The 25,417-nt window shown below is 49.6% G+C and overlaps 1 protein-coding gene across 2 annotated transcripts in view; it reads left to right on the forward strand.

The window, feature by feature from the left end:
• UBE2Q2 (ubiquitin conjugating enzyme E2 Q2) overlaps window positions 1-25,417 on the forward strand; it is a 1,419,211-nt gene that overhangs the window by 1,242,184 nt on the left and 151,610 nt on the right. The gene's annotated exons all lie outside the window — the stretch shown is intronic.

A 25,417-nucleotide genomic window follows, 5' to 3' on the forward strand; every position in this document is an offset into this window, starting at 1 on the left:
CTACGTGGACCGCACGAAGGGTTTTCGGAAGACGTCACAACTCTTTGTGAACTTTGGACCTGTCAATCAGGGGAAGGCTCTCTCGAAGGCTTAAATCTCCAGATGGCTCTCCGGCTGTATCATGTGCTGTCACCGGTTGGCAAACCGACCGCTGCCTGGCCGTCCGAGAGCCCATTCCACCAGAGCGATCGCAGCTACCACGGCGTTCCTATCTGGTGTGCCCCTGCTGGACATATGCAGGGCTGCTACGTGGAGGTCGACGCACACCTTCACGAAATTCTACTGCGTCGACCGGGATTCCAGGGAGGAGTCCAGGGTCGGCCAAGCAGTGCTGCGCAACCTGTTCGCCTGAGGTGAGCCTGGTGAGGAGGTAAGATGCTTAATGTTGAGTTGATGTGATGCTTAATGTTGAGCCTTTTCCACCTCCCGTGGTTGTGCATGTGTGTACTGCTATGTATTCTTTATTCATGAGCATGTGAATCCATGCCAGACCCCATGCTGGAGAAGGAACAAGTTACTTACCTGTAACTGTTGTTCTCCAGCATGGGTCTGGCATGGATTCACATGCGAACCCTCCCGCCTACCCCTCTGCGGCTCTTCACTTGGTCATACTGCCACTTCACGTGCTTCCAAATCTGAAGATGGCTGCCAGAGGCGGTGCTTAGGTAGAGGGCAGTCATTGGCTGTGGTCAGTATGACGCAGAGACCAGTGATTGGTTATTACTACGAAAGACAGATCAGAAACGAAACTGATACTGGTTTTTCTTTACCGAGGATTCCCAGCCTGACGACGGGGAATATTCATGAGCATGTGAATCCATGCCAGACCCATGCTGGAGAACAACAGTTACAGGTAAGTAACTTGTTCCTTCTCCTGGCCACTAACCCGCACTTTTTCCCAAAAGTGCCAAGAGCATTTCACAAACAGGCCTCTATTGCTTTACCTTCATTTTTTGCTAATGCATCCACGCCAGCGGAAAGGACCCTGCATTCTCTGGACGTTAATTGGTTTTAATCGTACACAGGACTTCAGGAAGTCATGGCAACTGTTTGTGGCGTATGGGCCGCCCAACAAGGGTCAGGCCATCTCCAAGCAAGGACTTTCCTGATGGGTTTCCTCTACAATTTCGTTTTGCCACACAAAAGCTGATAAGCCTTTGAGGAGTGCTCCTAAGGCACATTCTACAAGGTCCACTGCCTTGTCGGCGGCACTGTGGTCTGGGATACTGCTGGTGGACATTTGCCAGGCGGCCTCCTGGGCGATGCTGCATACCTTCACCAGGCATTACTGTCTGGGGCAGCAGCATGCAGAAGATGTGCTGGTGGGGCGTGCGGTCCTGCAACGCCAGTTCCAATAAGGTAGGCCCTGCACCTTTGGGTTTTTTTCTGTGTGCTTTGTCACTTAATGGGTTTGTTGTCTCATGTATGTGATTAAGTACTGTTTATTTTATATGGTTTGTTACAAACCTTTAAAATGATTCTCTTTGTCGTCAATCACAATTACATTAATAAATAACAGAATTCATTAACACTGTTCACATTTCATGACATCGTCCTACAGTCTTGCATTGAAGTTTATGACTTCTAAATATCGATTTTTTTCATTAAATCTCCTGATAACGTCCTCCAAAGAAAAGTTAGTGCGATTGTTAGTCTTTGTTTGAGTCTTCAAAGCACAGGGCCCACCATTCATCTGCACTCCAGATTTGAGATCCAGCTAGTATGATTCCAAGCTGTTTCGTTCTTTCATCCATTAAGGCAGTGCAGAATAGCGTCAAGTGTTTTAGGGTTTCCTCTTGAATGTTAAACAGACGACATTTTTTGTCTTTGGTCATGCTCTTATCCCAGTATGCAAATACTACTTTGGTCTTGAAAGCATTTAGACGAAATTTCATGAATAGTACTCCTGCATTTGTCAGGAAATCTTTACAAATACTTCTGAGTTTTGTTAAGTTTCTTGGTGGTAAACAAGTGCATCCGTTTCTGTTTACGTCTCAGCTCCCCGGTTTCATACCAGTCTTGTTGCCATAGCTTTTTTTTGGCATAGTTTGGATTTGTATGGAGAATTTCCCTGTTTAGATCGTAGTGCTTCAACACTTGCTCACATTGTTGCGACCACTGTGCCAACATGTTGGATTTTTCCTTGCCACCTAGGTACGTGATTAAGTACTGTTTATTGGTGTGCCTGTCACACACCGCCACTAATTGGTTGTACTCCTGTGTAATCTATTCACATCATGTGAATCCATGAAAGATCCAATGCTGGAGAAGGGAGTAGTTTCTTACCTGTAACTCAATTTCTCCAGCGTTGGTATCTTTCATGGATTCACATGCACCCGCCTGCAGGCAAACCTGGGTCTGGGTTCCCTCTACTTAGGAGGTTAAAATCTGAAGGGAAGCTGCGGGGGCGGGGCTATTTATACCAGACGTCCTATTGGTGGGGCCTAAAGCACCCAAAAAGGACGTTGAGAGGACACTAAAGTGTCAAAGTTTTCCATAGGAAAACGCTAAGTTAAAGTTACTGAGGTTTCCCAACCTGATGACTGGGAAATATTCACAGCTTGTGAATCCATTAAAGATACCAACGCTGAAGAAATGGCGTTACAGGTAAACTTCTCCCTTCTCCTGCCGTACAATACGACCAAGCAGCTTGCCAGGCCTTTCCCCTTCTCTGCATTTCCTAGCGGCCATAGGAGTAATAAAAAACTTTACTTCTCGTTCTGTATGAGTCCGAAAAATTTCTACAGCCTCTTTGATCTGTGCAAGTTTGGCTGCAGGGTGGTCACCGGTTAATTCCCGCTCAAGCGCTCATTGTGTTATTCTAGATCGGATTGCCTTGAGGACACTGAACTCTGCCGACATTGCGATCCCCCGAATGTAAACCTTAAAGGATTCCCAGTGTGTGCTAGATCATGGCACGGAGCCTACATTCTTTTAAAAAAACACAAGCGTACATGGTCTTCCATTTGCAGGGCTAGTGGTTTAAAGTGCCAGTTACTGCGAAGCCTGGAGCACGTGGGGAGGGTCAGGGAGATGCTCACCGGAGAATGGTCAGAGTAGGTGCGAGTGAGCATGGTGACATCTTTGACCCCTCCAAGCAATATATTGGAGATGATCCTCATGTCAATGCGATAGAGGGAGTCGTGGACAGTGGAGTAGAACGTGTATGAGCAGTTGTCAGTGTGCAGTGCTCGCCAAGCATCCACGAGTTCTAGGGAACTCGTACCTTCTTTGATAGTGTAGGCGGCCCAGGTGGCTGCTCTGTGGGCATGGTTGGATGTATCCAAAATTCCAGATCTAGGATGGTGCTGGTCTCCCCCGCCCCACCCACCCCAATATGGGGACCAGTGGATACTGAGCTGGCTCCTGCAAGATATCTGCATAAAATTGAGGACCATCCACATTGGGCCTATACACATTAATCAAGAGCATTGCCCTGCCCACAAGAGTTCCATACACCTAGACACGTCTACCTGGCAGGTCTGCTCTCGCATAGCTGCATTGAAATGGAAGATATCTGTGAATCAATATCATTACTCGCCTAGACTGTGATGAGTAGGATGTATAAAATCGTTTCCCCCCCACCCCCCAGGTTTTGGCAAACCTCTCGTATTCTACGGTCTTGTAAGTATAGGATTTGGGCCTTATGCCTTTCCACATACAAGTGTATCTTCCGTCATTTCATAGTTACCCTGGCCACGCACATTCCAACTAAGGCAGGTTATGTCTCCCATCAGGATGCGAGGCGATCAACATTGCCCACCCTCAGTGTCAAGGGCCAGCTATTCCCCCGCTGCCAGCCCTCTCCTCCCCCTCATCTCGCCATTGTTTATAAGAATCCACCCTGACTCACTGGGCCAACTCAGGACTTAGATACAGATAGAAGGATAAATGTTGACATGCTTCTTATAAAATTAACCCCAACCGGGGAAACCTACTTATCAGCTGGAATAAAGCAAATAGAACAGTGCATGCTTTCAGCCTCCTCAGGGGCACCAACATGAAAAATGGAAGTAGCTAACATTTTTTTTTTAATTTTATTTTTTTTAAAGCGCTCACACAGCCCACAGGCATCGAGGCGCTGTTGCAGGAGTTGTTTCAACCCACAGGGTGTAAAGGAGAGCCAGGCGCATCTACACAGACCAATCTTGGGTTGTGCCCTCGGTATTCAGCGCGTCGGCAAGGCCTCATCAAGGAACTTCATAGCCTCGTAGGGCAATGTAAAAAAGGGACAGTCTTCTTGTTCTATTCAACACGCAGTCCCACTGGATATAGCATTGCATATTACAATTTGGCATCTGGGTTCAGGGAGCTGGTAAGGTCTCATCCAAAAACTTCATGACTTCGTCAAGTAGCTTGAGGAAGAAAGTCTTGTTCCATTCTACTGGTAGTTTGGCTGGATATAACATTGAGTATTTCAAGTTGCAGTCACGCAGCCGCTTTTTTACCGCCCAAAAATATTTCCTCTCTTGCTGAACAGCCACTGTAAAGTCGGGATAGACTGTTCGATCCCAGCATTAGGTCTCCCTGCTGACTGACTGCTCAAAGGATAGTATCACAGTCTCGATAGTTGAGAATGCGAGCAATGATTGGCCGTGGAGGTGCTCTGGGTTTGGGAGACAGGGATCTGTGGGCACACTCAATAGCAAATTGGTGATAATGCTGGGCTCCCCAGGACTGGCAACAGGATGGTTTCTACCTACAGTTCCAGGGAGGTTTCGGTGTTACTCTCAGGGACTCCTATAATGCAGATGTTGTTGCAGCAGGATCGAGATTCAAAGTTGTTCTTCTTCTCCACCTGGAGTACTTGCCTAGTAAGAGTAGCCAGTTCAACTCTCATGGTGGACATATGACCCTCCACCATGCCCACTCTTGTGTCAGCCTCCGGTAAGCATTGGTCTAGCTTATCCATACGGGTTTGTATGGAATCTATGCTGCTGGTCATGTTGTCGAGGTTGCTGTGCACCTTAGAAAATCCCTCCTGCATGCATGACCACATGCGTTCAGTTTGGGTGCGTTCCATCAGTACAGGGACCGAATCCATGTCGGCAGTCGCACTGCCAGAAGTCGATGCTTTAGCAACGGATTTGGTGTATTGACTCATGGATCGGTTGTTCTTGGCGCTCCCCTTTGTCATCCTGCATGAAAATTAGGATCGTTGATGGTGGATGAATAACAATCGAGCAGTTCGCTATGTATCGTTAATACCAGATCAAGAATTCTCCCCTTCGTAGGAGGGACCGTTGGTAACGGATGGTTACAGCTCCTCAGGTGGTAGTCTGGTTCAATGTGATCCCAGCAGGGTGCAGCAACGTTCCCCCGCAGAACAAAATGAGTAGACTGGCGGCTGCACTAAAACGGGATATGGACCCCCCAAGCAGCTAGCAGTATGGTGCTCCCTGTATCTCAGTAGCCGGTTGAAAATATGCCACCTTGTGCGCCTAGTCTCTTCTCACCACCGCAGGCTTGGATGGTCCGGCAGTCATGTGTGGCCACCACCTTGATTCCAAGATGGCTGCTGAGATTCCTCCAGACCAAGGTGTTTCAGACCATGGCCGGGGGAATGTGCAGTGCTTATCTGCCAGGTATAACCAATGAGATTACAGAGCTCCTCACTGCCGTGCCAAGGTCATATCAATAAGGGAGAGCTTCAACCCCCCCCCCCCACCCCTCTCACCATTGGTGCTGCACCAGAATGGGGGGGGTGGGTCTGGCCAAACGAGGAATCCTGCTGTGCGACTCCCACTGCGAACCCGCAGGAGGTCTCCACAAGGCCCGGGGACCCTCTGCCCTGGCGTCAATCCCGTGGCTCCAATCGCCCAGCACCGCGGCTCCAAGACCAGAAGGGACAGGTGCTTGGTATCAGTGTGCAGTCAAGGGGTGGGGGGGGCAACATTTTTTTCAGCCCCACACTCTTCAGCTAAATTCATCCTGGTCCCCTGAGGCCGGGTAAAGCCTGTACATGGAGCGCAGCGTTTGGCTCCGGCCGTGCTCTACCTCCAGTCTCCCTCTGGCACGGCTCTGGGGCCAGCGCTGCAACCCCAGCAGCACAGCACTATGCCAAGGAGGGACAGACGCCCAACATTGGTGGGTTCCAGAGGAGGCCCAAGGTTCAGTTCAACCCTCCCTCCACACACCTAGTACAGTGGTTGGTGCCAGCCGCACTCTGCCTCCGGCACAGCAAATCAGTCGCTCATCCCTCCGTCCCCAGGTGACGGATCGGAATCGGGGAAAAGGACGATATGTGGTCGGGGCCAACCGGATTCTGTTGAGTGGCTCAATGTGTTGCACATTTAAGCAAAGATGCCAATGTCCTTCCTCAGTTGGCCCATGTTGCAGGAGCTCTAGACAAGATCTGGCATCTTGGTCGCAGCGCAACAGCGCCCCCCACAAGGCCTTCATTTCTAAAGAATTCAGGATGCAATATCTGGTTCTCCTTGAGAGATGCCAGTGGATTGAATATTTCTACAGAGGTGAACTTTGCCAAACCAGAACCTTCTACACGTAAACGGTAGTCATGAATAAAGTGGTTTAGTATCTGGGTTGGGGAAGGCTGGTTGCTGTTTTTGAACAAGATGACCGCACAGATATTCTGGACAAAGCCTCCTCCCCGCCACCCTCCGTCCCCAACACAAGGACCCTGTTCTCCCTTTACAGGCTGCTTTGAAGAGGAGGGATGGCTTTGAAGAGAGCAGGATCATGGCGAAAGCCCGGATACCAATCCGGCGGCGAATACATAACGAAATGCAAAGAAATGATTCCGTAATCGCTTTTTATAAGTTGGAAAATAATGTGATGGAAAAGGAAATGCCAAGAAATCATGCCATGCTCAACTTTAACACTACTTGCATGGATGCAACCTTCCCAGCGTCTGAAATGGCCCCTATTAAAATGGTTGCTGTGTTGGAGGCCAGCTGCCCTGCTGATGTGAAGCAGGCTTCCAGCCTGCCTCCAGCGGCAGCTGATTATCCACTTGACAATGTTGTTCCCTGGTTCCCAGGTAGCCGGCAGGCAACGCCGGCCCCCTGTAAAGGCCAACTGTTAAGACCTCAGTCAACTCCTTTTCAGCCCTGTCAGGCCATGAACGGCCCACGGACCATAACCACAACCTACGCTATGTCTCCATTAGCTCTCACGCTACCCACTGTTTGCCACCCACTCCATCCCTATCGCCCGTGCCACCATATTACAAAGTCACCACGCCAACTATCATGCACTGTGCACGCCTCCTCGCTCCCAGGACCCAACCCTTCCTCTCCCCCTTGCAGAGATTCCACTAGATCTGTGTCTCGTCTCGCGCTCTGCACGCAGCTGTACGCTTGCTAGTATGCCCCTGCTTACCTGGCTGAGAAGCGACTCCAATACCGTACCTGCTGCACTCCGCCACCTCCTAACAACATGCCCTGAGCATTAATCATCATTCCTCCCCACCGATCCTCCTTATTAAACACATCCATCTTACTAGGCAGGACCTAAGCCATAAACTTGCTGCGCCTGCACACTGGTCTGCCTCCCCATGTCTGGGGAACACCAGAACTTGGGGCAAACAGCACTTGACGTGTCACTGGCCAGAAACCCCTTGTGACTACATCATAGGAACCAGCGACTCCAACTATGCCCACACAAGCACTTAAGCACACCTTGACAGCAAGGCGTAACCACAAGCATTCTACACATCAGATCCCTGTCGGGCCACCCAAAGGTGCTTTATTGCCACCCATCGACCACTCCAACCAGCATAAAGACTTTAAAGTGAGTGCCCACCATGTCTATCATGACTAAAGGTAAACCTCCTGGTTAATGAGTGCCTCGCCCCACATCACAAACCTGTGTTCCAAGTACCCTCACTAACCACTTAGGCTCACCAATCAAGCCTAAACAAGCCTCCACCACACATTCCGCTACAGGCGACTGCCCCATTGCTCACTCCCCTGATTGCGAAAAATAACCCTGCTGGCACATACTCCTCTTTAGAGACCCCTCTAGACTCAATGTGCCAACTGTTCAAAGCGAGCCAGCTCTTAGATGCTCCCATCAAAGGTGCTCTAATTAATGCTAGATCCTTCATGGTTCACGCACTTGACATCAGTGATCTGATCACCACCCAAGATCTTGATCTACTCGCTATAACTGAAACATGGCTGCATGCAGCATCTACTACTAGATTGTTTGCAAAGACAGAAACGAGGCGGGAGGGGGTGGAGTAGCCATAATTGCAAAACATTCTCTTGGCATTATAGGAATTTGCAATCATGACTTCCATTTCAAATGGTTTCCATCTCCATAACACTACACCTGGTATATTGTCCACCCTGTCCCATACTATCCTTTGAGGATGACATTGGTCACCTTCTGTCTGTGGAGACTAAGCCATCCTCCAGAAATATAATCTTTGGCAAATTAAATCTGGCCTATAATAACACCTCAGATACCAACGCACTGGCCCTAGCAACAGAGATCGAAGCCCTTGGCTTCATGCAATGCATTACCAAATCAACACACAACAAAGGCCGTACATTAGACTGGTTGGTTGACCTAAATTGTAATGTCGCTATTCTCTGCAATGAGCCTAACCCCGGGCCAGACCACAATATCATGATCCTCAACATCTCAATAGGCATCCAAATCCAAGCTTGCCCTTAACTCATGCCCGCCACCCTAACCAGAAACTCCAAGAATATTACCTCTTGCAGAATCCTACCCTTGCCAAAGACTGATTACCAAGACACTGGAACCGATCCATACAAAATGGTAGACTCCTATAACCTGTCCTTACTTCATGCTATCAATACAGTTGCGTTACTGGGCAAACATAAAGCCAAACAAATCTTCAACCTCAACACATGGTTCACCCCAGACCTCTGCATGGAGGAAGGACCCTGCAGACTTGAATAAGTCTCACTTCTCAGCCCTTTCAAAATGTACAAACAGGCTAATCTCCAAGCCAAAAGTACTAGCTAGAATGACTGGAGCCACAAAGCCAACTCCTCCACTCGTGAACTATTCGCAATACGAGAATTAGAATCTCCAATTCCCCCTCCCGACAACTGCACCAAAGATGCCCTCTGGTGCTCAAACATACAAAATGCCCTACTTGATAAAATAGCCTGCCTCCAAAAGAAAATCTCTCTTTAAAAAAAAAAAAAAAGCTTGTTCCCTCTACCCGAGACCTCACCCAACATCAACACCTCTATTACCCAACGCAACATTATCCCCTTCAATTTCAAGCCCATCTCAGAAACGGGGCCAACCAAACTCATAAAAGGTCTCAAACCTTCGAAATGCCAAGGGGATATCTGCTCTGCCACTGTAATCAGACTGTGCTGAAGCACTCATTCATCACTACACTCATGAATTCCTCTTTCGCCTCCAGCTCTGTTCCAGCCAACCTGAAAGATGCATGGGTCCTATCCGTGTTAAAAAATACACTTGACCCCAATATACCAACAAACTACCGCCCCATCACCACTTTGCCATTCCTCCTTAAAATTCTGGACAGAGCTGCCTATCTACTAATCCAAACTTACTTGGAGTCTAACAAGCTCCTGGGTCTTAGTCTGGATTCCGGCCAGGACATGGAATGGAATCTGCTCTTCTCGACCTAAAGATCAACTGGATAAAATCAGACATGGGCAAACTTGCTGTCCTTCTCCTACTAGACCTCTCAGCCGCTTTTGATTTGGTGGATCGCCAAATTCTTTGTTAACATCTGTCTTTAGCACACACTTTTCTCTGAAAGCTATTGACTGGATCTCATCCTTTGCACATCTTTTAGAGCAAAGGTCAGGAGGTCTCTGCTTCTCTGCCTTTGCAGCACAGAACTGGAATGCCCTACCATCTTCAAGAGCAGAACACTCTCATTGGACTTTCCGCAAGCACCTGAAAACCTGGCTCTTCACTCCAGGCTTGCAACCTAGAGGCTGTTCATAAATTCACTGAACCCTTCCACCACTGTCCCTTCCTATTCCAAAGTAACACGTGTATGTATCCACAAGAAGCATTCTCTACGATCTAAACCTATGTTTGTAGTACCCTGTCAGACCCTTGATGCACACCCGGGCTTAGCATGCTCTACAAATCATAAATAAAGAATTCACTATAAAATGCAGACCTACTATAGATCCAGAGTTCCTATTGAAACATCCGCGTTTGGAGGGTATGTTGCTACAGGCTGCCACTTTTTCATCTAGGGCTGCTGCATGCCCCATGATTCCCCCTGATGGGGATGACGAACAATGTGATTCCCTAGCTAGTGTTTTCTTAGACAGCAGTCTGGCAATAAAATCCATTAATGCCACGTGTGCATTGCCCAAATGTGTACACACTTTGTGGGAGGTGGTGACTATGGCTGCTGAGCACGTCCTGGAAGGGGAGGAAAGGGAAGATTTGTCTAACATATCATACAATATGGCAAGGATGCTATGTGTTAGTTGCTCCAGTCTGGGTTGGATTTAGTTTACCATATTAGTAGAGCAATGGCAGCCAGCATTGTTGAGTAGATTTGCCTGGCTGCACGAGTATGGTTTTGTACCAGATATCCAAGGAAGGCGTTTGAATATGCTTTTTGGCAGCTCCCATTTGTTTAACTCCAAGGCGAATAAAAGCTTGGAAAAGCTTCGATCCTCTAAATCACTGGCAACATCGCTGGGTGCAGCAATTCGACAGCCGCCACAGACCCACACAGCTTATCAAACTTGGAGGGGCTGGTCCTTTCTCCCTTTTTGATAGGCTGGAAGGTCAAGGGGTCAGCATACAGAGAGGCCAGAGGAGATTTCCTTGTAGTTGATGAGTTGGAAAGTCCCCCCAAGCAGCTGCAACCTTGCCATCAGCAGCTGCCACCACTGCACTAACACCTCTCTGAGGCCTTGGTCCACAGGACCGTAGAGGTGGGCAGGATGTCTAGGCATGTTTGAAGAATGGCAGCTGATGGTTGGGCCCTGCAAATGGTAGTCCAAGGTTACTGCCTCCCATTTTTCTTTTTTGAAAGGCCTCCCGATTGTCCACCAGGGACTCAGTCCTTCAAGGTACCGAATCCACTCCTTTTGCAGGAGATTAGCATCCTGCTGGAGAAATAGACTACAGAGCAGTGCCTGTAGTCGAGAGCGACCAGGGATGATAATGCCCTTATTAACACCAAAGGACAGAGGATTGAGACCCATCTTGGACTTGAGAGACTTTAACAAGTTCCTCATACAGGACAAGTTCAAGATTGTCACTCTTTCTCAGATCCTATAGGATTGGATGGTGGTATTGGACCTTCAGGATGCTTACTTTCATGTGCCTATTCATCACAAGCACAGGAAATGCTTGAGGTTCGCCATTGGTGTTTCTCATTTTCAATTTTGGATTCTGCCTTTGGGCCTTTAGGGCTCACCTTTGCACCAAGGGTTTTCACCAAGTTGATGGTGGTGGCAGCATATCTGAGGAGGGGGGATTCACATCTTCCCCCTATCTGGACATTTGACTGATCAGGGCGTGGAATATTTTCAAATCACTTGCCACTCTCTCCACATGCTGGGTGTCTCTGTTTCAAGAAGTCCCACATGATACTTTCACAGAAGCTTCAATTCATTTGAGCGGTCCCGGATGCTTCCTTGGTAAAACCCTTGTCAGCCGAGGTGAGGGCTGAACATAATCAGCAGATGGTCATCAAGTTTCAGAATACCCAACCTCTACCGGTCTTTGATTTTCTGAAGTTGCTCGGTCTCATGGCATCCTGAAATGTTCTAGTGCCAGAGGCCCATCTGACAATGAAATCCCTTCAGTGGGCCCTCAGATCCCAAAGGTCACAATTATCCAACAGAATAATGGATCTAATTCAGGACCCAAACAAGGTTGCACATGATCTCCTGTGGTGGGCCTGCAAGGAGAATGTGTTGAAGGGGGGAACCCTTTTGGCAGCCATGGCCGGAGATGACCATAGTTATGGACGCCTCCCTCGCAGGTTGGGGGGGGCTCACGCCAACAGTGACAATCAGCAGTCACTGGTCTCTATCGGGTTCCAAATGTAACATCCTTTTGGTGCTGAGGGCAATCAGAGTAGTGCTGATGGCCTTTCTGCCCTTTGTACAGGGAAAGAATGTCCTGATAATGCAGTGACCATGCATTACCTCAATAAGAGAGGTGGTGTAGGGTCACTACCACTGTGCAGAGAAGCAATGCAGCTCTGGTTTTGGGCACTGCAAGAAGGACTCTTTTGGCCGTTCACCTTGCCGGAGAGAAGAACACTGCAGCGGATGCTCTGAGTCACCCAAGAGTGGGAGTTGGCACAGGAAGTCCTTAAGCCCTTTAAGAACCCCTCAAGTTGATCTGTTTGCGCCCAGTGTCAACAGGAAGTGCAACCTGTTCTGCTCCACAGAATTTCCTCGAGGAGCTCTGGGAGACGTGTTCGTAGTAGACTGGGATTTTCCACTCCTTTATGCATTTCCTCCAGTCCCTGTCCTTCCTCATGTCATCAGGAGGTTGAGAAAATTTGGGAAGCCCATGATCCTCGTTGCCCCTGATTGGACGAGAAGATCGTGAGACCCGGACCTTCTGCACATGTCCATCTGCCCTCCAAATAGTCTTCCCCAAAGAGAGGATATGCTCTTGCAATAAGGAGGTCTCATTCTTCACCCAGAAATCAGGACCTTGAAACTTCATGCATGGTTTCTGAGCAGTTAAGATGCAAAGATTGGGACCTCCCTGAAGATGTAATGGCAGTGTTGCTTCCGGCCAGAAGACCAGCAACAAAATCTCTGCACTGCTACCGTTGGAACAAGTTTTTAAGCTGGTGCAGAGATAAGAAAATTGACCCTTTCTCTTGTGACACACTGTGATGTTGTCCTTTTTGCTTCATTTAGCCCATTAGGGGCTGCAAGGTATGACTTCAAAGGGATATTTGGAAGCGTAGTCTATCTTCAAGCGCTCGCTAGAGCAGGGATGTTATTTTAAGGCCCCTATCGTGATCCAGTTTCTAAATGGGTTAACTAACGTTTGTGATGTTTGTTAATCTGCTTAGAATCGCATGCTGTGCATATGGTCCGACATCCAGTGGTAACCTCAGAATATTGCATCTTGTCTTTCGAGAATCCAAAGGAGACATGGACATGGGCGTGCCTGTAACACTATCCCTACGTGACGTGTAGTGTACCCAAGATCCCTCACGCATCGAGGTCCCTCTGATTGTTTTTTTCCACCCAGCATATTGATGCAGAGCTCGTCAAAGACTTCGCTTATTGTCCCATCGACCTTTGGTCGAATAAATATATAAAATATACCATATCACCCTATCCGTCCCTTATTTCGACGGCTGTTACAGACCTCTGCCGAAGACCTTCAAGAACTCGACAGACAGTGATCCAGTCGGCGCTGCCGACCACGCGGCCTTCCGTCGACCTATACAGTAGGGAGAGTGGGATGTTTCTATACAAATTGAGAATGCCTTTCCCTCCTCTTTCCCTTTTGGTCTTCGTCACTCTACCCATCCTCAGCTATGGAGAGGACTTCATTTAGGTTTTGCCCTAATTTTAGGAGCAAATTCCCTTGGAAAGATAGGCACAGACGGTGTAACTGGTGCTTGCCCCTCTATCACAAGGAAGATGTCCTGGTGCGTGCTTCAAAACCCCTAGAACTGATGGGCCCACCCCAGTCACTGGCACCCATAAGGGGTTATCAAGCCCCAAAGGAGTGTCCTAGAACCTCCTGGACTCAGTCCTGGCGCCATTGGCGCCAGGCTCATAATATATGTTGAACTTGCTGGGACTACTTAGCCTAGTGAGACTGAGCCTTTCTGCATAACCAGGGTGTGGCTGAGGGACAACTTTACCTGAAGGGCAGGATGTGTTAAAGGGACTACTTTACCTGGAACTTCTTGCAAGGCTATTTAAGCCACACCATGCAGGCTGAACACGCTTCGCTTTATCTGCAGCGTAACGCTTAGTGTCTACTCAGTCCTCAAACTTCTACAGCCACGCCTGTTCTGAGATTCCAATCCATCGGTACCTGAGAGAAGAAAGAGAAGAGAATAGAAGTTATTACAGCAACAAAGGCCTTACCTGTAGTACTTCATCCAATCGGTTGCGCCTTCAGCTGATCTCCGAACCGCCGCCCTTGCAGAGAAGACTGTATCCGCACAAGCATTCAATACTCACCCAGGGTCGGCATTCTTCCCGAATACGTTGGAGCGGTTCTTCCCATCGCCGTCCTGGAGCCGTGCCTGCAAAGAAGGAAAAGAAAAAGCAGGTTAGTCGCACATGAAAAAGAAGTTATTCAGACATTCAGCGCCACTCACTCGCGCTAATACTCACCTGAAGGAAATCTGCTCAGCATCTTAGGAAGAGTCATTCTTCATCCGAAATCCACACGAGACGCCTGAAAGAAAAGACAAAACATGTTTAAAACTTGGGCAATAAGGATTTTAAGCACCTATACCAAGCATCCATTGGCATAGAGACTTACCTGCTTTATCCAGCTATTCCAGACTCATCAACAGCCACACTGGATCAGTGAAGTAACTGGATCCGGGCAAAGACTGTGCTTACTGCGCCCCTGCTAGAGATTGCAGGACGGAGAGCCTACCCCACTAAACTCCAAGGTGAGACAGAAGAGGAGCAGGGCATCAGGAGGTGAAAGGAGGTGGGACCAATCCAGCCCCCACTCAGTAGCTAATATCTTGTTTCGACCTTGCAGACAAACGCCCCCTGGGGTGATATCAAGGGAGAAGACGCGAGCAAGCATCATCATTCAAGCAGTGCCACGCCAGTGCAGACCTCATTCATGCAGCTACGTGCTACGCCCCCGTGGAGACCAGGTGAGCGTGACAGGAGGATGCACGGCTTGTAAGCTACTCTGTCCTAAAACACTCAAGGAGCGTAGAGTCAAGCGTTGGACGGCCGACGGTATGTCGAAGGCCGAATTTTCTCCCGCTGCTGCAGCCACCGAATGTGACGGCGAGAGTGACTATCGTACCTCCGAACCGGAGGTTGTTGACCTTTTGACGGAACGCTTGCGTTCTGCATCGTCTGTCTCCGGCCCCGCTAGGCACGGCTTAGGCACTGCTCTGGGGAAGTCACACCCGGGCGACAAAGACGAACATGTACACAGCACAAAGCACACAACCCCAAGTCAATCTTCGGCCAGGTCGAAGAAGACTTCAGTGCCAACGGGTACAACAGAAGCTCCGGCGGCACCCACCGACCGTCGGGATCGGCAGCCCTCCCCGCAGCCGCAATTGTGCCTAGTGACTGGGCCATCAAAAACAAAAGGCACTACCCCCAATAGATCAGGTTCCGCCGAGACATCGCAAGAAGGCGTCCGGCGACAATGGGTTTCCAGTTCTGCCGAAGAAGGTCGAAGACAAGGCCCCGACACTGGCAAAGAGGACCCCCTCGCAATCACAGGCTGAAGCTACGCGCCTCCCACCGCCGAGGACGTCACTGGCAGCTTAGCCAGGATTGTCGCCGCCGATTCTCAGAAGCGGCAGGCCGGGGATGCGCCGAGGCCCACAGAAGGGCCCAAGGATCCGTCGAGGTCCAAGGATGGCCCAATGGGGTACCGGAACCCACCCATAAGTCGAAGGAGAAGCACAGAGACGTCTCACCTCTGTCGGTACCCCAGGAGGAGTTCTCTGAGGGCGAAGGACTATTTTCGACGATGAGACAAATCTCGACTCTTTTCGACGGATGAACACGCTGAAGACCTTTTTCCACCTCTAGACCATTCTAGGTCCTCGTTTTGGACTAGAGAAGAGTTTGAGAACTGCATGGAAAGGCTGGAAATGTTTGTTTCCCGTTACGAACAACCCACAACCAGGAGGCCAAGGGATGAGAGCCCTTTGGGCCCCAAAGCTAAGTTTCCCTTTGTGACCCCTCTTTAGAAGAGGATATATACAATTACGACCTAACAGAGGATGACATTCATGCTAATGCCCAGGATGAGGAATTCATCAACACTGAGGACATACATGAGCCCATAGAGGGCTGGGAAGAGAACCCAGATGTGGGTGACCCCCAACCATGGCAATCCCTGGATCAAGACCCTGATGCCCTGTCTCTGGACTCTCCCCAGTCCACTCCCACTAGGCAACAACCATCGCCAGTGGATGACCAATTGACTTTTAAAGTAATGTTACGTAAAGCAGCTGATCACTTTAAAATTGCTACGGATGAGGCGGTCCCGAAGCTGGCTTTACAGAGGACATCCTTAAGGAGAAACCACTGGCCAGCCAGGCCATTCCCCTCCTGAATTCAATTAAGAAACGTCTGGTGCCATCCTTATCAACATCTGCTTTCACAAGAGGTGTCAACCCATGAATAGAAAATCTCTTTCGCCCTTCTCCATCAGACCCTCTGTATATCGGAGGTCATTCCACCCCAGACTCCCTGATGGTGACTACTAGACGAAAGCGGGCAGGGATCCCTTTGTCAACCGGCGAGGCACCCCCTGATAAGGAAGGTTAACGACTTTACGCCCTTGGGAAAAGGATCACGGGCAGCTTTCTCAATGCGCATTGCCAACAATACCTTGTTGGCCAGCTACGCCGATGCCCAGTGGGCTTAACTACAGGAAGGCATACAGGAGGTCCCCGAACCCCTACATACTCGTCTCCTCACCACTGTCACTGAAGGCAGACCGGTGAACCAGAGCATTCTTAAGAAGACTTTGGATTCTGCACAAACGGCTGGTCGATCCCTGGCTCAGGGCACACTCCTGAAAAGACATGCGTGACTGCAGAACTCTGGATTCAAGCCAGAGACGCAAGCGTCACTAATAAACAAATCCGTGGAAGAATCCAACCTGTTTGGGAAGGCGGTCAATGAGGCCCTCGAAACTGCAAACATGACCCCTTAAAAACACTGGACCAGATTACACAAAGACCCTCTACAAGAAGAGGCTCTGGGTCCAAATGTCTTTTTCGTGGCCAACGCTTCCCTCAACAACAATACTCATCGGGAAACAATTGGAATTCTACACAGGGAAATAGCAGATACACCTCCCCGTATCCCCAAAGGGGTCAGCGCCGTGGCAAATGTAGAGGTTGGAACTCTTCCCCCACAGGCTCCCCGGCCTCAGGTTCGGAATGACCCGAATATTCGGGTCCCCTCCCATGCCTCCCCGGTAGGGGGCTGGCTAACATTGTTTCTTCAGGCATGGGAGGAAATAACTACAGACCAGTGGTTGCTAAAGACTGTGCCCACGGGTACTGTATAGAGTTCAACCGGTCCTCAACATTCAGGCCACCAAGACGACTTGACACAAGACCATCTTTGCATTCTTCTGCAGGAAGTCGAAACACTACAGGAGAAAGGAGCCATAGAAATCGTACCTCTGGCACAGGTAAAAGAAGGTATTGATTCGGTGTACTTCCTGGTACCCAAAAAGGATCTAACCATGTGCCCTGTTTTAGATCTGCGCCCAGCGAACATGTTTGTAAAGCCACAAAAGTTCCGCACAGGAAGTAATTCCACTGTGTTCACAGGGGATTACATGGCAACACTGGACATGAAAGACGCATGCTTTCATATTTCAATGTTGCCAGCACACAGAAAATACCTCAGATTTATGATACAGGACAAGCATTATCAGTTCAAAGTACTACCCTTCGGCATAGCATCTGCACAAAGGGTATTTACAAAAGTACTAACGGTGGCAACAGCACATCTGCGCAGGCAATCCATCCCGGTCTATCTTTACCTCGACGACTGGCTCATAACAGGGGACTCTTATGCAACCTGTCTGTCAAATACCCAAAAAACGATAGATCTTTTATTCAGTCTGGGATTCTCCATCAACGAGAAGAAATCCAGCCTAGACCCCAGTCAGGTCAAACAGTTCCTAGAGGCTCTAAATCGAACTAAGGACGGCCTTGTCTTCCCCTCCAATGAGAGGGTCCAAAACATGTTGTTTCAGATCTGTCTGTAGCCAGTCGAGAGGTTACTACGCAAGGCTATGCGACTGCTAGGAATGATGGCGTCATGTATCACTTGGTTCCTCACTCGTGCTTACGCCCAATGCAAGAGTGGCTCAACAGCCAGTGGTGTCAGGCCAGCGGACAATGAGATGATCTAGTGGTCGTCTCGCCTGCCCTCGTTATCTCACTGCAGTGGTGCTCGAGGGACAACCTCTTGAAAGGGAAATTCTTTACCCCCCCTGTAGTGGAAGCCACTCTAACCACACACTCGTCTCTTACAGGGTGGGGAGCTCACCTGCTTCAACAAACAGCGCACATAGTTTGGTCATCGGACATAGCATCCAGCCACTCTGTCTTGAGTGTTTGGGGCCCGATCACCACTGGGACTCAAGTGTGGTCTGCAGGGCTCTCGGTCACAGGTCATTGAAGCATAGTTTGTCGTGGTGGCAGGAGATTTTCTACATTTCTCCTCCACCCCACCTTAAGGACTTTGTCTCCAGGACCTCTTGTCAAGACACAGTAGGCCCTCTGTTCAGTATGGCTCCACAGCGCTGCAACTCCTTCCCCGGGTTTCCCACAGTTCGGGGTTCCTCAGATTCAGGTTCTGGCAGGCCAGAGGCCTCTAATTTACAGGGTCTCAAGCTGAGGGGCTCAGGGGCCTATCGGGCTGTCCTCAAAAGGACGATCAGGCTCGTCCTCTTCTTCTACCTCAGAGGGTAAGGGATCGAAGAGTGCCACCTCCAAGACTCCGTCCTTGGATAGCTCCAGCACTGCTACCGGCACAGGTGCTGAGGGCTCTCAGTCTACCAGATCTTGCTCAAAGGCCTTGAACAACCAGGCCATTCCGACTACTGGCCTTTCCGGCCAAGGGCTCAGAGCCTACTAGAAGGGGCGGAAATCTTTGAAGTCGAAGTCTCTACTTTGGGTGCAAGACCCAAGCTGTATCCTCTCTTGTCGGAGGCCTCTCTTGGCTCAGGGCCTTCATGCCCTTCCTCCGAGGGCATGGCGCAAGGCTTCAAAATGGCGGAGCGGCACGTGGCGGAGCCTGCCAGGCAGTCGGCCATCTTGGATTCGGCTCAGGGCCCACCAGTGCTTTCACCCTATCGAGTGGACTTGGCAGGATGATCGCAGACCCCTTCCTTCTGGAAATTGGCAGCTGATTCTATGGTGCACGGTTTTGGTCCCCTAATGGGTGTATCTACCCGTCACAGCCGTACAGCTACACGCACCAGGTGCCTCAATGCTTTGACCAGAAGCAGAGGCCCAGCACCTCGGAGGGCAGGGCCATTATGGACATGGCAGCTAGTGAGGACCGATTCTTCAAGCGCTTCCTCCTTCTCATGCATTCCTCTCAGATGAAGGTTTTTCCACTCCCCTCCTCTGAAGCCAAGAAACAGTGATGTAAACGTCAGGGAACACAGCTCGCCTGTGGGGAGCATTTGGCTCTGTTCCAGGACACCTGGAAGCGGCTTTTCAGCAACCCGTGGATCCTATCCGTAGTCCCCATGGGCTTCAATCTTCCTTTGACTCTACCTTCCTCTCCTCTTCATCAGATTGGGTTACTATCACTTTTACGGGAGGTCTGTTTGCTCTTGGAGATGCAGATGATGTAACCGGTTCCTCTTGTAGACTGGAGCTTCAGTTACTATTCCAGGATTTTTGTGGTACCCAAGAACAACCAGGCTGGCCTGATGGTAGTCCTGGACCTCTCATTTCTAAATGTCTTTGCCGCAGGAGCGCTTCAAGATGATTACTCCTGCGCACATAGCAGTCTGTGTGCAGGGGACTGGATGTGTTCCCTGGACCTCAAGATGCGTACCTGCATGTACCCATATAATCAACCACACGAAGTTTCTGCGGTTCACGATTATGTCATACCACTTCCAGTACAAAGTGCTGCCCTTCGCCTGAACCAGGCCCCTCTTGTCTTCACCAAGTTGATGAACGCAGTGCAGGTCTTTTCCACTTGTAGGGCCATCATCTATACCCTTATCTGGATGACTGGTTGGTGAGGGTGGGGTCACTACAAGGGGTGGTTCACTCCTGCCAGAGATTAGCGGACACCCTTCATCAACTGGAGTTTTCCCTCAACCAAAGGAAATCGCAGTTCTATCCATCTCAGGATCTGGTCTAACTTGTGGCACTTTGGAACACTACCGTTTAGCGGGAGTTACCCACACCCTTGAGGTTTGTCCCTCTGCAAGGTGGTGGGGCACTTTCTGGCCAACTCGACCACCTATGCATGGTGGTTCCAGCACATTCTGGGCCTGGTGGCCTCCTGCATGCTGACCGTATAGCACGTCAGTCTCAAGATGAGGTGCCTCCAGCTCCACCTGGTGGCCAATTGGGAGCAGGAGACGGGGTCTGTTGGACAGGATCCCCATTCCTCTGCTCCTTTTGCCTGATCTTCGCTGGTGGCTGATGGATGGCAATGTTCCTGTGAGTGCACCCTTCACCCGACCAGAGCCTACCCTGGTGGTGATAACGGACTCCTCTCTTCCGGGCTGGGGGGCAACTCTGGAGGGCTATGCGATTCGTGGTGCATGGTCCAGGACGGAGGCCCTCCTACAAATTAATCTGCTCAAGCTCAGGGCAGTGGGTCTGGCACTCAAATTGTTTTTGCCCCTAATCAGGGATGCAACTGTTCTGGTCAGGATGGACAATTCTATTACAATGTTTTACCTGAACAAACAGGGTGGCACCCCCCCTCTCCCCCCCTCTAACACTCCGCCCAGCCTCTGTAGCGGTTTCGATCTGGGAATGAGCCCTTATAGGAAGAATTTGGATTTCGGCAGTCCACCTGCCTGGGGATAGCAAAGCAGCTGAGTCACTTGGGCATCAACACCTGCGAGTGGGAGTTGCACAACAACTCCTTGTTGCCACTGTTCCAGCGTTGGGGTGTCCACAGACCTGGACTTATTTGCATCTCCCCTGAATGCCTAGTGCCCTCAGTTTGCCTCATGGGCAGGTCAAGGAACATTGGGAGATGCCTTCCAGATGTGCTGGCATGGCCGCAGGTGTTACACGTTCCCACCCCTCTGCTCCAGCGGACCATCCACAAGTTCCGTGCTTCTGTGGGCTGCAGCCCCATCCTGGTTGCCTCCCACTGACCTTCGATAACATGGTTTTCACATCTGCTGCAGTTGTGCTCCCAGGGTCCTGTCCTTCTTCCGATCCCCAGCAGGGGCTTCCTGACACTGAAGGGCAGGGCAGTGGAACAACTGGACCCAATCAAACTGGCCCTGGCGGCCTGGTTTCTGAACAGCTGAGGCTTCAGCATGCTCAATTTTGAGATGACAACTGGTACATCATTCAGCAGGCCAGGAGGTCCTGAACCCGGTCCCAGTATAAGAGCATATGGACTAGGTTCTGCTATTGGGCTCACAAGGGTCTGGACCCTGTCACCTGTCCTCTGAATCGCTTACTGGCTTTTTCAGCACACCTTGCTCGTTCTTGAGTTCAGGTGGATACTTGCTGCACGTAATTGCCGGCCATCGAGGCTTACAGGAATTCCCCTGAGCATGTATTTTCGGCAGCCAACCCGGTGGTTAATGCCCACTTTAAGGGGTTGTCTAGGCTTGTTCCTCCGGTGCATAGGCCTCATCCGATCTGGGACCTCAGTGTGGTTCTTGCAGCTTTGCAACATAAGCTTTTTGAGCCGATGGATTCTGTGGATAGCCGCTTGGTGACGCTAAAGACGTTTTTATTGGTAGCTCTCACCTCTGCGCGCAGGGTTTGCGAGCTGCAGGTGTTGTCCTTGTGTGAGCCCTTCACCACGTTTCACAACAAGGTCATCTTGCGCACTTCCCCAAACTTCTTGCCCAAGTTGGGCGCTCCGTTCCATCTGAATCGGGAGATCTGCCTGCTGGTGTTCTTCCCGAACCCACAGTCTGAGGCAGAGAGGGACCGACATTCCTTGGACCTAAAGAGGGTCCTCATGTTTTCTCTCTGACTGAATCCTTCAGGAAGTCTGAGGCATTGTTCTTGACTTTTGGGGGCTCCTCCCCCGGCTCTCGGGCCTCCATCACCCGTTGGATGTTGAGGCCATTTCGGAGGCCTACACTGCCATGGGCAAACCTGTTCCTGAGGAGATTCATGCCCATGCGATCAGGTAGGCAACCACGTCTGTCGCGTTTCAGAGACATGGTTCCTGGGATGTCTTCAGCAAAGAGGCTACTTGTGCCACTCAGTCGGCCTTCTGTAAGCACTATTCTCTGGACACCAACTCCAGGCGTAATGCAGTTTGGTCAGGCGGTTTCGGAGGAATCTTTTCGCTTTATCTTAAATATGAGGCAGGTTGCCACAGCTCCACTCTATGCTCTCGTTAGGTGGAATCACCCACAAGGATGGGAGGAAATGGGACGGGATGTGTGAGTAATTAGTTACTCACTCTAGTGACTAGATTACTCAGTCCATAGTCTCTGTTCCTCCATACGTTCGACCTGCCTTCTCCTCCTAGTATGCCAATGGTTTATAGGTAATATGAGTAGCCAGATATCTATGCGTCTGATGTGTTAAAAGGGAACTGAGGTGAGGCGCCAGAGTGCAGGGCCTTGGCGGGACGTTTCCCTGTAAATTTAAAGGGGAGACTAATTTTTTGCCACTGCCAAAGGTTCCAGTACCTTCCCCATGTTGGGAGTCGCCAACAAGGATGGAGTAAAGGGGACGATGGGCTGAGTACTCTAGTCACTACAGTGAGTAACTTTAATTTTTGACCGCTATATCCTCGGCTTGTCGAGTCAACGAGTTGCAAGCCTTACCTTGTAATCCTCTGTTTCACCTTTTACATGGAAAAGATTGTATTGAGGTTCCACCCTTAGATTCGAACAAAGGTAGTTTCGGAATTTCATTTCGGACTCAGAAGCATGCGCTTCCTACTTTTTACCCGCCTCTGCATCCGTCCGAAGAAGATGCTTCACGCCTAGATCCAAAAAGGGAGTTGCGTTACTACATCAACACACTGGCAAGATTAAGATAGGACGATCAGCTTTTTGTGGGATCCATTGGATTGTTCTATGCATTTCTGAATGCTATAACATGGCGGGCAAGGATGTCCCTGTTGGCTTACAAGCTCACTCTACCAGTGGTGTGCCTACATCTTTGGCTTTGCAACGAGGGGAGGCAAGCAGTACAGAACATATGTAGTGCTGCAACCTGGTCTTCTCTTCATATCTTCACAAAACATTATTGCCTGGATTCTGCATCTGGTCAGGAGGCAAAGTTTGGGAAAGCGGTTTTGCACAACGTTAATGAAAAAAAAATCTGCTTACAGCTCCTACAACACACGGCTATAGGAGGGTTACCAGACATTTGGTCGAAAAAAAATTGGTCGAACCAATTTTGGTCGAAAACCAAATGGTCGAATTTTTTATTTTTTTTATTTTAACCCTTTTTTTTTTATTTTTTTGGGGGGGTCCCCCCCTAACCCCCTTTTTTTCTCTAAAAACCCCTTTTTTTACAAAACGAAAACCCGAAAAATAAATATATAAATAAAAAAAAATTCGACCATTTGGTTTTCGACCAAATTGCGTCGACCAGTTTTTTTTCGACCAATTGACTGGACACCCTATAGGAGTCTATCAAAGATGAGGAATATGTGGGAGGACACAATCCATTTGAAGAGCAAATTACTTACCGCTGGTAGTGTTCTTTTGACTGCATGTTCCTCCTCGTATTTCTAATTGCTCTCCCAAACTGCCTCTCTACCTTTGGGAGAATTTCAGTGTTTTACACCTCCCTCTCCAAACGTCTGGTCGTATTCTGGCCTTAGAGACGTCTGTGCATGCAAGACAGGAACAACTAAGAACTGGGGTAACTGGCGCGGTGTGTGCAATCTATACCAACATCATACTCTAGAGCAGACGGAGGCCACAAAGGGACACAAGACGAACAGCGCCCTTTGTTGTGAAAGAATTTCCAAAGCATCTGACGTTGGATGTAATATATCCAACATGAGGAATACGTGGAAGGAACATACAGTTCAAAGAATATTAGCTGGAATTAGGAATTTGTTCTTCTTGTGGGGCCAGGTTTGTCTCTCTGACGCAGCCCGTCCAGGTATGGTCTCTGCATAGTTGGAGAACCACACATTCCACCCTCTGTGGATCATGCCACTGCCTCCAGGTCTTTTCCAGCACCCAAGTCGAGCTCCAATCTCCTCATGCTGCAAGGTAATTCCTCTACTGACACAGGGGCATTACATGGCAACATTGGACATGAAAGATGCATACTTTCATATTTCAATGTTGCCAGCACATAAGAAATACCTAAGGCTCATGATAGAGGACAAACGCCATCAGTTCAAGGTCCTTCCCTTCGGCAGCCCCAAGGGTATTTACAGAGTTACTGGCAGTTGCAGCAGCCCACCTGCACAGGCAATCCATCCCAGGTTATCCTCAACTTGACGACTGGCTCATAACAGGGGACTCCTACGTTACATGCCTATCAAACATGCAAAAGATGATAGACCTCTTATTCAGTCTGGGATTCTCCATAAACGAGAAGTCCAGTCTCGACCCTAGCCAAGTCGAGCAGTTTCTGGGGGCTCTAATTCGTACAGAATACGGCCTCGTCTTCCCTTCCAATGAGCGGGTCAAAACATGCTGTTTTCAGATAGCTTGGTATGTAGCCATTCGCGAGGTGACTGTACGCAAGGCCATGGAACTTTTAGGGATGATGGCATTCTGCACTTGTTTCCACACGCACGTGTCAGGCCAGTGTACAATGGGACGATCTAGTGGTTCTCGGCAGCCCTCGTTCTCTCTCTGCAATGGTGGTCGAGGGAAAACCTCTTGAAGCGGAAAACCTTCACCACTCCTGCAGTAGAAGCCTCTCTCACGGGGTTGGGGGGGCCTCGGCTCCTTCAACAGATGGCGCACAGCGTTTGGTCCCCAGCAGTAGCATCCAACCACATAAATTTGTTGGAACTGTTAGCAGTATTCAAAGCCCTGAAGGCCTTTCAGACAGTTACATGGAAAGACAGTACTGATCTTCACGGTCAGCACTACGGCCATGTACTACCTGAACAAACAACGGGGCACTCACTCGCCAGGGCTTTCCAAGCTGTCACACAACATTTGGAAATGGGCTCTCAAACACAAGATGTTTCTATTGTCTCAACACGTTCCAGGGGAACTCAATCTTCTGGCAGACGTACTCGGCAGAGACTTCCCATTGCCCTTGGAGTACGAATGTCGTCTTCACAAAGACATCATCTCAAACGTTTTCGCAGAATGGGGCTTCCCAGAGATTGACTTGTTTGCAAATCTGGAGAACTCGCAATGCTCAGATTACGCCTCCAGGTACCCTCAAAACCGATCCAAGTGGAACGGTTTCTGGGTAACATGGTCAGGGACATTTTTTTACGCTTTTCCCCCTGACTCCCATACTCAACAAGATTGTGCACAAGATGCACCAGGAACCAGTCACCATGATATTGGTGGCCCCGATGTGGGCACGCCAACCCTGGTTCTCCCATCTGTTGTAGATGTGTCTCTCTACAGCGGTGAAACTACCTTGCCCATACAA

This window comes from Ambystoma mexicanum, chromosome 11 (assembly GCF_040938575.1).
Source record: "Ambystoma mexicanum isolate Mex_15411 chromosome 11, UKY_AmexF1_1, whole genome shotgun sequence".
NCBI classification, from domain to species: Eukaryota; Metazoa; Chordata; class Amphibia; order Caudata; family Ambystomatidae; genus Ambystoma; species Ambystoma mexicanum.